At 42.9% G+C, this 16,285-nt stretch overlaps 1 protein-coding gene across 7 annotated transcripts in view; it reads left to right on the forward strand.

Moving 5' to 3' along the window:
• The first annotated feature begins 955 nt into the window (after positions 1 to 955).
• DIS3L2 (DIS3 like 3'-5' exoribonuclease 2) overlaps positions 956 to 16,285 on the forward strand; it is a 361,340-nt gene continuing 346,010 nt past the window's right edge. For 4 of the 7 annotated variants that reach the window (XR_011562175.1, XM_070774030.1, XM_070774044.1 and 1 more), the window contains exon 1: positions 957 to 1,092. The gene's annotated coding sequence lies outside the window, so the exon portion shown is untranslated. Of the gene's footprint in view, positions 1,093 to 1,167; positions 1,437 to 16,285 lie in introns of those variants that run through there. The other 3 variants (XM_070774057.1, XM_070774048.1, XM_070774038.1) reach the window with 3 other exon arrangements.

The raw sequence follows: 16,285 nt of genomic DNA on the forward strand, positions 1-16,285 counted from the left end.
ATTGTCAGCTTTGACAACCCAGTCCTGAATTTTGATTTTTCTATGGTCACCACTGGGCTCTGGATCCACACAGCATTTGACACTGGTGATCACCTCCTCACCGAAATTCTTCTGCTGTCTTCTCAGCAGTCTTTCAAACGAACAAGCTGCCTGCTCTTTGGGGGTTCTTTTTCCTTTGTGCACACCTACGATATGTTTTCTAGGTTCCAGCCTTAACCATACTCTCTTCTCTACACAGTTTCCAGGGGAGGCCCGTACATACCTTTCTTTCGGTGGGTTTCTCAACGGGGAGCCTACTCTCCTCCCTGGATCACTCTTCCCTACCCTTTTAACTTGGCTGAGGTCCCTACCCCTGGCTTTTCCCCACCTGAGTCTGGGTAGGCTCGCCTCGGGCTGGCTCCCCTACCTTTCTTCACTCTGAGCATCCCAGTCTGCAGGATACTGCCTGCCTGCCTGCCCTCCCACCCGCCTGTCCGTTCAGCGGGCAGGAACCACGCCTGGGTGGTCCACCTCGGTATCCCAAGGCCAGCCCTGCACCTAGCTAGCTCTGAGCAGGTGTAACCGAGCGTGGAGTAAGTCAAGGGATGAGTTAAACAAACAAACAAAAAAAAAACAAAAAACCAAACTTGTCACAGGAAAGGACCGGCAGGCTACACCCGGGAGCTAGAAGCTGCAGGCTGGCGGCGTCGGGGGCGAGGATAGCGGGGGTTGGGGGGCTATAGGGGGATAGGAGGATACGGGAGTGGGTGGTGTGAGACGCAGTTCAGCAGGGCACGGTACCGAAGACTGGGGCTGGGCGCGATCAGGAGCAGGGGCGGGAGGTCGCCCGCCAGCCGCTGGCCCGGGAGCAGAGGGCCGGCATCTAGAGCCACTGGCTACAGCCTGCTGCCGGGAGAGCCCTCCGCTCGGGCTCTGCTGCCGCCGCCGCAACAGAGCTACCGCGGACCCACGGCCGCGCGCGCTCACCCCTGCGCTTCGCTTTTGGCCCCTCCCGGCCACCGTTGCTCTCTACAACTCGGCGCCCGTGACCCGGAAGAGCATTCTCCTTAGCAACTGCGGGACGGCGGCGGTGCTGGCCTCCCGGGAGCCACGGTGAGGCCTCCCCGCCCCCTGCCCCCCCCCGCGTCCGCGCGCCCATCTCGACCCCTCCCCAGAACCGACCTCGGGGCTGCCCTTCAAGGCCACCGCAACCCTTCGGGGTGGTGGGGGCACCTGCGCCGGCGGCCAGGCGCAAGTGCTCTCTGTCTCTGGCATCGATTCTCCGGTCCTGGCGTCGTCTCTGCCCACCCAACGCCCCCGGCTCAGGGCCCACCTGGTCTCTCAGGCCCGGCTCCTCGCGCCTGAGCCTCGCCGGCCCTCCCTTGTACCCAGTATGATGCCCCGGGAGGAAAAGTAGAGTTAAACAGCCTGTTGCTGTCCAGGGGACGCTTCCCGAGGTTCGGGTTACCTGTGGACGCGTTCTTTTGGGTCCCGATACAGATGTTTGGGATTGACAGGGGAGGGACGCCTTAGGATTCCTGAGCAGCAGCGACTTTGCTGTAATACTTGATGTTTGCCTGTTGCTTTGCGCCTTCCAGAGTGGTATACTTTTATCTGCTTCGTTGATCGTGGAGACTCATCTAGTTCAACATTTCGAACTGATCCTTTAGCTGGGGATTAGCTTTCTGGTTTTTAGTTTATTTGTGCTGTGCTGAGTCGAGTCGGAGTCTTTGCGACCCTATGGACTTGTAGCCCGCCAGGCTGCCCTGTCTATGGGGATTCTCCAGGCGAGAGTACTGGAGTGAGTTGCCATGCCCTCCTCCAAGGGATCTTCCCAACCCAGGTATGGAACCCAGGCCTCCCGCATTGCAGGCGGGATCTTTTACTGTCTGAGCTACCAGGGAATCCCAAGAATACTGGAGTGGGTAGCCTGTTCCTTCTGCAGGGGAACTTCCCAACCCAGAAATTGAACCGGGGTCTCCTGCATTGCCGGCAAATTCTTTACCAGCTGAGCTACCTGGGAATTTTAGTTTATTTAGTATTCTGTGAGTTAGATTTTGTGTCTTAACAGTTTTCTACAAAAGGAACTCTCCTTGGGACTGAGTGGATTTGGGGGAAAAAGACTCAAGTGACATTTACCACGTTGAAGAAGTAGGGACAGGTGTTGTTAATATCTCTGACTTACATTTGAAAACAGTTTCAACACAATAGTAAAATCCCAGCTGGCCTGTTTCCGACCCCCTCACCCCCACCCCCCGCCTCCACCCCAGAAATTGACAAAGTAAAATTTATATTAAAATACAAAGGACTGAAAACCTCCCTTAATTGAGTTTGAAGCAGTGGGACTAAGGATGCTCTAAGCCAGCAGTCGTAATCTTTTTGGCACCAGGGACTGGTTTGCTGAAGGTAATTTTTCTGGGGTTGCGTGGATGGCTTGGGGTTGATTCAAGTACATTACATTTATTGTGCATTTTATTTCTAGTATTACATTATGATGTATAATGAAATGGGGCTTCCCAGGTGGCACTAGGGGTAAAGAACCCGCCTGCCAATGTAGGAGATGTAAGCTAAGACATGCCAGATCGATCCCTGGGTGGGAAAGAACCCCCGGAAAAGTGCATGGCAACCCACTCCAGTACTCATGCCTGGAGAATCCCATGGGCAGAGAAGACTTGAGGGCTACAGTCCATAGGGTCGCGAAGAGTCGGCCGGGACTTAGCATGAACGCACATATAATGGAATAGTTTTACATATAATGGAATAATTGTACAGCTCACCATAATGCAGAATCAGTGGGAGCTCTGAGCTTGTTTTCCTGCAACTGGATGGTCCCATCTAGGGGTGATGGCGGACAATGACACCTGAAGTGTATTGCTTATGTCAGTCTACTCCATAGTCTTGTTTTGGTTTGAGCTCCTGTGAGAATCGCATGTGGCTGCTGATCTGACAGGAGGTGAAGCTCAGGCTGTAATGGGAGCGATGGGAAGCCGCTGTAAATACACCGGAAGCTTCGCTTGCTTACCGGCTATTCACTTCCTGCTGTGCTGCCCAATTCCTAACAGGCCACAGACCCGTACCATGGGGTTTGGGGACCCCCCGCTCTAAGCCTTATTCGAACGTTATTGGATAACGACATTATAATTAATCCAATGGTAATGGAGATAAAACTGAGGCATATGAACAATTTTTGGAAATATTATTTGGGACTAAAATACAGGAGTTTAGTTATCAAAATCCATTATTCAAAAGAGTATAATTTCATTTCAGTTCAGTAAGTATTTATTAAGTGCTTAGAGTGCTCAGTATTTGCTTAGAGACAGAAGGGCCAGGGAAATTTATACAGGCATTTGAGTTGACTTTCTTGTTTTTTTAAAGAGTTGAGTAGGGACTTCAGGCTCAGTTGCTTTGGGCATCCTCCAAGATTGATTTGTGAAGATGCATAGACTCCTAAGGAGACATTCTGTGATATTTTATTATTATAGATTTGGTGCCCGTTCACTTATTCAACAGGTATTTGAGTGCTTAGTTGGTACTAGGCGCTGAGTTTAGCATTGGAAATGGGGGAAGGTGAATGCATACAAGACCGTTGTGCTCAGCAGATGCCAGCAGATTAACCACACGAATGTAAAACTGCAACAGTGACAAGTATTTGAGTTAGGGACATCCCAGAAGTGACATTTGATCTGAGATCTGAAGGATGCACAGGAAAGGAAGAACGTTCCAGTCAGAACAAACGGAAGGATAAAAAGACCCTGTGATGGCAGGGTTCATGGAGATGACTGGGGACTTAAGGTACAGGCCTATGTATGGATCAGGAAGCGTACAGAAGAACCTGGGGGGAGAGGGGGCTGGTGAAGTGGGCCAGAAGGTGCTGGGCCTTGCAAGCAGGTAGAAGAGTTTTTCTTTATTCTTGGTGTAAAGAGAAGCTTCCATACAGATTTTTAAAGATTTAACGTAATTTTAATTTATTTGGTCACGCCAGGTCTTAGTTGTGGCATGCAGGATCTTTGATCTTTGTTGTGGCATGTGGGGTCTAGTTCCCTGAGCAGGGACTGAACCTGGGCCCCTGCATTGGGAGCACAAGAGTCTTAGCCATTGGGCCACCAGGGAAGTCCCTGTACAGTTTTCCTTTGAGCCTTAGACTAGATTGTGGGTGGGGATGGCTCCATTAGATTGGGTTTACTAGCCTGCTCTGTATTTTGTACCATCACTTAGTGTTTGTATTGTCTTCTTTTGGTTTTCTCGCTCCTTAAGTTTTATTGTAGTTGAGGAAACCTGCTTGTACCATTAGCAAGATACGTCTACTTTTTTTTTTCCCAATTAGGGACAAAAGGAATTTTAGAGATTAGGACTGAACACTGAAGTTAGTCAATTTGAAATATTTTTGCATTAGTATGACTGCCAGGGCACTAATTTTTGTGACTCTTTTTTTCTAATTGTAGTTTAAAAAAATGCGTAGTCTAAAATGGACCCTCGACCATTTTTCAGTGTACAGTTAGCTGTATTTACACTGTTGTGTAGCAGTGCTCACCCTTTTTCATCTTAGAAAAGCTAATCTCTGTACCAGTGAACAATTCCCCATTTCTCCTTCCCGCCACCTCCTGGCAGCCACCATTCTCCTTTCTGTTATCATGATTTTGACTACTCCAGATACTTCAGAGGAGTGAAATTATACAAGGTGTGTCCCCTGTACCTTCATATTCCTCCTCTGCACATGTCCTTCCTTCTCCCGTCAGTCAGTTCAAATCCTGCCTGTCCTTTTCCCTCTCGTTATGGCATGTATTTGCCCATGGCAAATACTTGGGTTCCCCTGCACAGTTTGATGAAAAAGCCATCAGAAAAGAAAAAGAACACGTTAAACGTTTTAGCTTGACTGATTTGAGACAAAGATTTGTGCTTATTTGTGAGTTTAATTATTACTCAGTGGTTTTGAAAGAATCATATTTGTACCACATTTTATAGTGTTCACCTTGCAACACTTAGAGACCAGTTGATTTTAGGTATTGGATTGGAGATGATTTTGAGGTGGCTCGGTATTTTAAGTACAAAAAAGGTATAGCAAAGGATTTTCTTGTGTGGGGAAGATTTGTAAACTTTTGTTTTCAGTTTCCGCATTTATCCCAAACTTTGGTTTTCTGTAATGTTGACCAGCCTTAGAGGATCAGCCTCATAGGATCCAAGTTGCAGAGTGTCCTTTTATTTTAACCTTCAGAAGTATTTTGTTTTCTCTGGGGAGTTTCTGTAGGAAATGAAGCTCGTTTTCATTCAAATACTATTGAGCACATGTGCAAATCCCGCTATGGGCCTGGAATGGTTCTGTGACTCCCTCTGCGGTCTGGCCAGCTGTGCCATTTTTGGCGATGTGAAGGAAGCGCAGGCAGAATTCTTGTTATCGCTGTTAGACTGAGGGTGGTGGGAGGTACACAGGATGCTCCTCTGTGTTGTGTCACGAGAGGTAGAGGATTTGACAACAAGAACTTTTCAGAGAGCATTTAATTTGGAACCGTAGCAAGAACTGGATGCCCCAGAGCTGCAATTAGGTGATTAACTCATAGATTTAGTCAAGTGCAATCAACCACTAGTCCAAAAACACTCCCCACCCCCATTTTTAAAAATTGTGATAAAATACACAAAATCCAAAATTTGCCATCTTATCCATTTTCCGTGTGCTGTTCAGTGGTATTAAATATATTCATAATGTCTTGCAGTCATCATCATTCATCTCCAGAACTATTCATCCTGTAAAACTGAAACTCTTTACCCATTAAACCATGACTTCCTATTCTTCCCAGCCTCTGGCAACTATTCATCTACTTTCTGTCTCTGATCTTGAGTACTCTAAGTACCTCGTAACAGTGGAATCACACAGTATTTGTCTTTTTGTGCGCTGTGTTCTCAGGGTTTGGGCTTCCCTAGTGCCTGCAATGCTGGAGACCCAGGTTCGATCCCTGGGTCGGGAAGATCCCCTGGAGAAGGGCATGGTACTCCAGTAATCTTGGCTGGAGCATCCCATGGACAGAGGAGCCTGGCAGGCTATGGTCCATACGGTTGCAAAGAGTTGGACACGACTGAAATGACTTGGCATGCATGCACACATGAACCCATGTCTGATTTCACAGTCCATAATCCTTCCACAACTCTGCATTATGCATGCTAAGTCGCTTCAGACTCTTTGCGACACTGTGGACCATAGCCCATCAGTCTCCTCTGTCCATGGAATTTCCCAGGCAAGAATACTGGAGTGGGTTGCCATACTCTCCTCCAGGGGATCTTCCCGACCCAGGGATCGAACCCTCATCTCTTAAGTCTCCTGCATTGGCAGGTGGGTTCTTTACCACTTGGAGAAGGGAATGGCAACCCACTTCAGTATTGTTGCCTGGAGAATTCCATGGACAGAGGAGACTGGCGGGCTGTAGTCCATGGGGTCGCAAAGAGCTGGACATGACTGAGCAGCTAATACTTTTTTTTTTTTTTTACCACTACCACCACTTGGGAATCCCACACTGAATCATCCTACTTCTGTAAATCAGGTTCTGATTTCAGCATGAATGCTAGATGTGTCAACATCAACCTGAGATCTAAGGGAACTGTAAGGAAAAGGGCAAGTAATGAAGTAGGTGGATACAGTAGGAAGTCACCTGTTCCCTGTGGTTTGAAGAATCCTTCAAATGAAGGACAGTAATTGTTGGCGTATTTAATAGACTTGAGAGCTTGGGTGCCCAAACCAGGAGGAGGCAGGAAGTTATATAATGCTAACTGAGGAACTTTGCTCTTTAGGTTCCTTTGCAGGATTCCTTTAATGAAACTGAATTGTTTCTGTCTCCCATTAGGCTTTGATGAGGAAGAGGTTTCTAGTGATTGTTTAGGTGCTGAGGGATTTGCAGACAATCTGCAAACATTTCTGTGTAGCTTCATGTCTTTTAGAGAGCATTTCTCTGCGTGGGAATAGTTGCTTCTTTCTCTCTTTGCCATGGTCCGCTTTAGTCAGTTTTAGAGTGTTGAATATGAAACTAGTAGCAATTGTACCAGGAAGGAGATAACAACACATGGTTATTTTTGTTTAATCCGATTTAAGATCCATAATTTACATGGTTATTCTTTTTAGTTATCTTACATTTAAAAAATGAAAATATATTTGCACTGTTCATATATCTTTTGCTGCATTAAGACATTTGTTACCATGATTTACTGAATTTTGTCAGTTCAAATCAGTCTTCCTTAATATTTTGCATAAAGATGCTCTGTGAATTTTATAACTATACATTATTCGGGCTTCCCAGGTAGCTCATATGGTAAAGAATCTGCCTGCAATGCGGGAAACCTGGGTTTGATCCCTGGTTTGGGAAGATCCCCTGGAGAAGGGCATGACAACCCACTCCAGTATTCTTGCCTGGAGAATTCCATGGACAGAGAAACCTGGTGGGCTACAGTCCATGCGGTCTCAAAGATTCGGACACGATTGAGTGTCCGAATACATATACATTATTAGCAGGAAATACTTTTAATGATTGAATACAAACCAGTTTGGATCATGAAGCATTATTAATTATTGGTTAAGACCATGTTTTTACAAAGCTGGTTTACTGAGATATAGTCAACATATATAAACAGTACTTATTAAAAATGTGCAATTTATAAAATGTTGATAGATATATGTACTTATGAGACTGTCATCACAGACAGGATAGTGAACATATCCATCACCCCCAAAACTTTCATTACATCGTTGGCTCCTTGATCCCCATCCATGACAACTACTGATTATTCTGTAATTATATATTAATTGTGTTTCCTAGAATTTCCTAGAATGTTATATAAACGGAATCATATAGTTTGTGGTTATGCTTCTTTCATTTAGCATGGTTATTTTGATATTCATTCTTTAGTATGTCAGTAGTTGATTCCTCTTTAATGCTGAATACTGTTCCTTTGAAGGGATATACTGCAGTTTATTGATACATTCACCTATTGTTGGACATATTGGTCATTTCCAATTTTTAGTTGGTAACAAATGAGGTTGTTATGAATATTTGTATACCAGTCTTTTTGTATGGATATATACTTTTATTCCTCTTGGTTAAGCACATAGAAGTAAAATGGCTAGATCATGTGGTAGGAACATACTTAACTTTTAAAGAAACTGTCAAAATTTTCCAAAGTGGCTGTACTCTTTTGCTTTACCACCAGCAGTGTATAAGAGGTCCAGTTCTTCCACATCCTTGCCAACACTTGGGATGGTCAGTCTTTTCAATTTTAGTCTTTCTTATAGATGTGGAATGGTATCTCATTGTGATTTTAAATTGTATTTCTCTAAGGACTAAGATGTTGTGTGTCTTTACATGAGCTTATTTCCTATCCATATAACTTCTTTGGTGAAATGGACAAAAAATGGTTTGTCCATTTTTGATTGGGTGTGTTTTCTTATCACTGATTTTTAGAAGTTCTTTATATATTCTGGATGTATATCCTTTTTCAGACACAGGATTTGCAAATGTTTTCTCTTCAGTTCAATCCAGTCTCTCAGCTGTGTCTGACTCTGTGAACCCATGGACTGCAGCATGCCAGGCTTCCCTGTCTATCACCAACTCCCGGAGCTTACTCAAACTCACGTCCATCAAGTCAGTGATGCCATCCAACCATCTCATCCTCTGTTGTCCCCTTCTCCTCCTGCCTTTAATCCTTCCCAGCATCAGGGTCTTTTCCACTGAGTCAGTTCTTCCCATCAGGTGGCCAAAGTATTGGAACTTCAGCTTCAGCATCAACTGAATATTCAGCTTCTAAGGAATATTCAGGACTGATTTCCTTTAGGATTGACTGATTTGATCTCCTTGCAGTCCAAGGGACTCTCAAGAGTCTTCTCCAACACCACAGTTCAAAAGCATCAATTCTGTGGCACTCAGCTTTCTTTATGGTCCAACTCTCACATGCATACATGATTACTGGAAAAACCATAGCTTTGATTAGACGGACCTTTGTTGGCAAACTAAAGTCCTGCTTTTTAACATGCTGTCTAGGTTGGTCATAGCTTTTCTTCCAAGGAGCAAGCATCTTTTAATATCATGGCTGCAGTCACCATCTGCAGTGGTTTTGGATCCCAAGAAAATAAGTCCATCACTGTTTCCATTGTTTCCCCATCTATTTGCCATGAAGTGATGGGGCCAGATGCCATGATCTTAGTTTTTTGAATGTTGAGTTTTAAGCCAGCTTTTTCACTCTTCTCTTTTACTTTCATTAAGAGACTCTTTAATTTCTCTTCACTTTCTGCCATAAAAGTGGTATCATCTGCATTATCTAAGGTTATTGATATTTCTCCCAGCAATCTTAATTCCAGCTTGTGGTTCCTCCAACCTGGCGGAGGAACCAGGCTGGAAGTTAAATAAGCAGGGTGACAATATACAGCCTTGACGTACTCCTTTCCCAATTTGGAACCAGTCAGTTGTTCCATGTCCAGTTCTAACTGTTGCTTCTTGACCTGCATACAGATTTTTCAGGAGGCAGGTCAGGTGGTCTGGTATTCCCATCTCTTGAAGAATTTCCCACAGTTTGTTGAAATACACAGTCAAAAGCTTTGGCGTAGTGAATAAAGCAGAAGTAGATATTTTTCTGGAACTCTCTTGCTTTTTTGCTGATCCAGCGGATATTGGCAGTTTGATCTCTGGTTCCTCTGCCTTTTCTAAATCCAGCTTAAATATCTGGAATTTCACTGTTCACGTACTGTTGAAGCCTGGCTTGGAGAATTTTGAGCATTACTTTGCTAGTGTGTGAGATGCATGCAATTGTGCAGTAGTTTGAACATTCTTTGGCATTGCCTTTCTTTGGGATTGGAATGAAAATGGACCTTTTCCAGTCCTGTGGCCACTGCTGAGTTTTCCAAATTTGCTGGCATATTGAGTGAAACACTTTCACAACATCATCTTTTAGGATTTGAAATAGCTCAACTGAAATTCCATCACCTTCTCTAGCTTTGTTTGTAGTGATGCTTCCTAAGGCCCGCTTGATTCTGCATTCTAGGATGTCTGGCTCTAGATGAGTGATCACACTATTGTGGTTATCTGAGTCATGAAGATCTTTCTTGCATAGTTCTTTTGTGTATTCTTTCCACCTCTTCTTAATATCTTCTGCTTCTGTTAGGTCTGTACTGTTTCTGTCCTTTATTGTGCCTATGTTTGCATGAAATTTTCTTGAAGAGATCTCTAGTCTTACCCATTCTGTTGTCTTCCTCTATTTCTTTGCGTTGATCACTAAGGAAGGCTTTCTTATCTCTCCTTGCTATTCTTTGGAACTCTGCATTTAAATGGGTATACCTTTCCTTTTCTCCTTTGCCTTTTACATGTCTTCTTTTCTAGCTATTTTTAAGACCTCCTCAGACAACCATTTTGCCTTTTTGCACTTCTTTTTCTTGGGGATGGTCTTGATCACCACCCTCTGCACAATGTCTTAAACTTGTGTCCATAGTTCTTCAGGCACTCTATCAGATCTAATCCCTTGAATCTATTTGTCACTTCCGAATAGAGTTCATGATGTGAGCCACAATCAGCTCCTGGTCTTGTTTTTGCTGACTATAGAGCTTCTCCATCTTCGGCTGTAAAGAATGTAATCAGTCTGATTTTGGTATTGACCACCTGGTGATGTCCATGTGTAGAGTCGTCTCTTGTGTCATTGGAAGAGGGTGTTTCCTATGACCAGTGTGTTCTCTTGGCAAAACTGTTAGCTTTTGCCCTGCTTCATTTTGTGTTCCAAGGCCAAACTTGTTTGTTAGTCCAGTTATCTGTTGACTTCCTACTTTTGTATTCCAGCCCCCTGTGATGAAAAGAACATCTTTTTTTGGTGTTAGTTCTAGAATGTCTTGTAGGTCTTCATAGAACCTTTCAGCTTCTTCAGCATCAGTGGTTGGGGCACAGCCTTGGGTTAGTGTAATATTGAATGGTTTGCCTTGAAAATGAACAGAGATCATTCTTGCACCCAAGTACTACTGCATTTCAGACTCTTTGGTTGACTGTGAGGGCTACTCCATTTCTTCGAAGGGATTCTTGCCCACAAGAATTTAATTTAATTTAATTCATCTGAATTAAATTCACCCATTCTGGTCCATTTTAGTTCACTGATTCCTAAAATGTTGATGTTCACTCTTGCCATCTCCTGTTTGACCACTTCCAATTTACCTTGATTCATGGATCTAACATTCCAGGTTCCTATGCAGTATTGCTTTTTACAGCATCGGACTTTACTTCTATCACCAGTCATATCCACAACTGGGTGTTGTTTCACTTTGACTCCATCTCTTCATTCTTTCTGGAATTATTTCTCCACTCTTCTCCAGTAGCATATTGGGCACCTACCGACCTGGGGAGTTCATCTTTCAGTGTCATATCTCTTTGCCTTTTCATACTGTTCATGGGGTTCTGAAGGCAAGAATACTGAAGTGGTTTGACATTTCTTTCTCCAGTGGACCATGTTTTGTCAGAACTCTCCAAAATGATGACTTTTGAAGAGCAGTTCTTAATTTTGATGAAGTCCAACTTAACAATTTTTTCTTTTATGGATTCTGCTTTTCTTGCTTAAAAAGTTTCTTTGCCTATTTTCACAATAATATGTTTGTGATATGTTCTAGAAGCTATAGTTTTAGATTTTACCCTATATCCCTGGTGGCTCAGATGGTAAAGAATCCGCCTGCAGTGCAGGAGATCTGGGTTTGACCTGGGTCAGAAGTATCCCCTGGAGAAGGGAATGGCAACCTACTCCAGTATTCTTGCCTGAAGAATTTCATGGACAGAGAAACCTGGCGGGCTACAGTCCATGGGTTTGCAAAGAGTCTGACGGGACTAAGTGACCAATACTTTCACTTTACTGTAGACTTGTGATCTACTTTCAGTTCATTTTTATACATAGTGCAAGCTATGGATCAGAGTTCATTTTTAAGTATATGGAATCTGATTGTTCTAGAACTGTTTGTTGAAAAGACTATATTTTCACTAAATTCCCTTGTACCTAGGTTATACCTCAGTTGAAAATTTATATATATTTTTGGTTCCGTTTCTGGTCTTTTTTTGTTTTCATTCATCTGTTGGTCTGTATTGATGCCAGTACTACACTGATTTGATTACTATAGCTTTGTAAAAAAGACTTGAAGTCAGACAGTGTAAGTCCTTCAGCTTTGCTGTTCTTTCGCAGACTTTGGCTTTTTGAGGTCCTTTTCATTTCATATTAATTTTATAATCAGCTTGTCAGCTTTTCAAAAAACTCTGCTTGAGAATTTGATTCAGGTTGTATTGTGTCTATCAGTAATTTGGGGAGAATTGCCATCTTAATGTGGAGAAGCCAATGGCACCCCACTCCAGTACTCTTGCCTGGAAAATCCCATGGACGGAGGAGCCTGGTAGGCTGCAGTCCATGGGGTTGCTAAGAGTCGGACATGACTGAGCGACTTCACTTTCACTTTTCACTTTCATGCATTGGAGAAGGAAATGGCAACCCACTCCAGTGTTCTTGCCTGGAGAATCCCAGGGATGGGGGAGCCTGGTGGGCTGCCGTCTATGGGGTCGCACAGAGTCGGACACGACTGAAGTGATTTAGCAGCAGCAGCCATCTTAATGTAATCTCTGTAGTTGTGGCGTACAGGCTCAGTGGTTGCAGTGCATGGGTTTTAGTTGCTCTGCAGCATGTGGGATCTTAGTTCTCAGACCAGGGATTGAACCTGTGTCCCGTCCCCTGCATTGCAAGGCAGATTCTCGACCCTTGGACCAGCAAGGAGGTCCCCAACACAGCTTTTTTATATATCTTGTCATTTCAACTGCTGCATGCTTCTGATTCAGTGATGTAGACTTTAAAATTTCCCTTCATTCCTTAGTACAGTCTTGCACATAATTCATTCCTAGGTTTATTGATTGATTGATAGCAGTTTCTTACATAGCACTCTTCAGTTCAGTCGCTCAGTTGTGTCTGACTCTTTTTAAGACCCTATGGACAGAAGCACACCAGGCTTCCCTGTCCATCACCAACTCCCAGAGCTTGCTCAAACTCATGTCCATCGAGTCGGTGATGCCATCCAACCTTTATTAGTACTTGTGATTGCATTGCTTATTGTATAAGAAGTCTTAAATCTTGTGTTCATAAAATTCCTTCTGAAGAAGTCAGCATACTTTACGCTAATTCATTTATTGATTGTGTCAGCAGTCAGCTTACCATACCCTAAGAGTATCCCACTTTCTCAGGCATCTAGAATCCTGCTTCAACTTAGGGGTCATTGTATAATCTTGTATTGTTCTAATGAAAGGAATGCTCAGATGACAGTGTTGTGGGCAGAGCCCAAGCCTGTTTCTTTGGGACGTTTTTACTTCTGGCTGCTAGTAGGAAGGAGTACATGTGATACTGTCTTTGCACTCACAACTGCCCACCACATGCAGAATTGGTCCGGCCACTTCAAGTGCTCAACTGGACTCACTCTGATCTTTGTATCTCAAAGAAATTGAGAACTGAGGTTTCATCCAGGATTTCATTATGTTTCAGTTGCTTAAAAAATAATTAATGGAAAAATGTCTTATTGTTCAAGTCACATCATTCTTCTTGCAGGGCTTTTAATTATCTTCAGCAAACCTTTTTACTCTTCGGTTCCAACAACTGCCCTTCTTTCTGGAGCCCCCTGAAGTGATCACTAGTGGTTCTCAGTGAGTTTCATCAAAGAGCACACACATGTCTTTTGCTGTTAACCCTCTCTACCCCCATGAATTCCTTGTTGATGCAACTTCAGAAGAAAAGATGAAAATCAAGGATTTCTAGCTCCCTACCAGGTGACTGGGCTTCCCTGGTGGGCTCAGCAGTAAAGAATCTGCCTGCAGTGCAAGTAGACACAGGTTTGATTCCCTGGGTTGGGAGGATTCCCTGGAGAAGAAATGGCAGCCCACTTCAGTATTCTTGCCTGGGAAATCCCATGGACAGAGGATCCCGGAGGGCTATAGTCCATGGGGTTGCAAAGAGTCAGAGACAACTGAGTGATTAAAACCACCACCAACAGGTGTCTAGGAGTTATTTTCTAGATTTGAGTATGAATGAGCCTCATGATTTTGGACATCTTTTCATAAATTTCTTGGCTATTAATATATCTTTTCTGAAAGAATGTCTATTCACATTCTTTGCCCATTTTTTCTTCCATTTGATTTTTAAGATCAGCTTCTTAGTTTCTGTAAAAAAAGTTGTGACTGGAATTCAATTGTGGTTACGTTGAATTTTTTTTACTGTATCTGACCTGTGCCCCATGCATTGGAAGCACAGAGTCTTAACTACTGCTCCGCCATGGAAGTCTCAATTCCTCAACATTTTGTGATTTTGGTTGCTACTTAGAATTGATCTTTTATCCTCTCATATTTTTAAATTTATTATTGTGGGCATATAGGAATTTTGTTGATAATTTTTTGTTGTTGAATCTGCCTTTTCTGTCATTCTTGCTGAAATCATTGGTCTTAATAATTTGTGAGTTTATCCTTTGAGATTTTTCAAGATGGGCAGTCGTATTATCTGTAAATATTGAAAACCTCTTAAATTACTGAACCAACTTGATTTCTGAGAAAGCATAATTATTTTTAATTAACAAATCTAGACTGTTTTTATTATTAGTGAATAGAGGTAAAACTTTATGTGTACATATATATGTATATATAATGTTTGACAAAAGTAGTTCATGCTCTTATAAGAAAGAAAATACCAAACATTACTAAAATTAAAGAGATGGTTCATTGCTAGACTGCTGGCATTTTTAGGATGGTATAGGCCAGTGCCATATTTCGTTTGAGAATTTAATCCCCTGCTGTTTTTGGAGTGAAAATGTTACGAGAGAGTTGAATTTATATTAAAATAAAATAAAAGAAATTCTTCCTTTTCTTAAAAATGTATGCCGTTCTTTGCTTCTCTAATAGGCTCCATGCTCTTCAAGAACTATGAAAATAATTTATTTTCTTCTATCCTTTTTGCTTCTTAACTGAGGATGTTTCTTGTTATCCTGGGAGACCTGGAACTTAGCAGGAATGTATAAGGACTCTGTGTAAGGACTGAGACATGGTCTTGGCTTTTACCTAGGATGCACCCCATAACAGATCCACCTGGAGGAAATGGATTGGGCTGATGGTGGTTTAGCAGCAGCTCGCATTTGCAGTGGGGGCTCGTGTGAGAGGCTCTGACTAGAAATGGATGGATTAAATGTGATTCTACTCTAGAATGAGGTTCACTGTCTGTGAAATTGGAATTCATAGGAGAGAGAAACCTCTTGAAGATGTTCCTGAGGTCTGCAGAAGGATGCACTCTTAGAGTCTCCTAGAGCTGACTGAAGGGATTCTAGCTCCTGGCAAGATGGAGATTGAGAGCTGGAAGAAACCTTAGATCCTCATCTCTATATCTGGCTTGGGCTTGTTCCAAGTACTTAAAGCTTTGGAGAATTGGAAAATAGGTTTGAATCTGCTTTCTAGAATCTTTGGGTTCTCAAGTGAAGTGTGGACTGGATACTGAGGAAGAGCAAATCAGAGAAAGATAAACACAATACTTAATGGGGGAGAACTGGTAATATGTTGTTTTGGAGAAGCTTATTAGAGGTACATAGTCTTTATATTCCTGGGGGAAAAATTTAAGTAGTAAAAAATAGTTGCAAATGACTTATGTAAACGATTTAAAAGTATATATAAATAGAACAAAATTCTTTTTTACAAAATTTTCTAATTGATTATTCAGTTCAGTTCAGTCGCTCAGTCATGCCCAACTCTTTGCTACCCCATGGAAATTGATTATTAGTGGAATATAATAAAAAGACTGTTGACTTTTATATACAGATCTTCCTTATGTTGGGATCCTTGTTCAGTCACTAAGTCACATCCCACTCTTTGAGATCCCATGGACTGCAGCACACCAGGCTCCTCTGTCCTCTACTATCTCTTGGAGTTTGCTCAAATTCATGTCCATTGAGTTGGTGATGCTCTTCCAACCATCTGATCCTCTGGCATCCCCTTCTCCTGCCGTCTATCTTTCCCAGCATCAGGGTCTTTTCCAATGAGCCGGCTGTTTACATCAGGTGGCCAAAGTATTGGAGTTTCAGCTTCAGTCCTTCCAATGAATATTCAGAGTTGATTTTCTTTAAAATTTAGTGGTCTGATCTCCTTGCAGTCCAAGGGACTCTCAAGAGTCTTCCCCAGCACCACAATTCAAAAGCATCAGTTCTTTGGCACTCAGCCTTCTTTATGGTCCAATCCTCACATCCATACGTGACTACTGGAAAAATCATAGCTTTGACTAGATGGACCTTTGTTGACAAAGTGATGTCTCTGCT

This window comes from Bos indicus, chromosome 2 (genome assembly GCF_029378745.1).
Source record: "Bos indicus isolate NIAB-ARS_2022 breed Sahiwal x Tharparkar chromosome 2, NIAB-ARS_B.indTharparkar_mat_pri_1.0, whole genome shotgun sequence".
Classification (NCBI taxonomy): Eukaryota; Metazoa; Chordata; class Mammalia; order Artiodactyla; family Bovidae; genus Bos; species Bos indicus.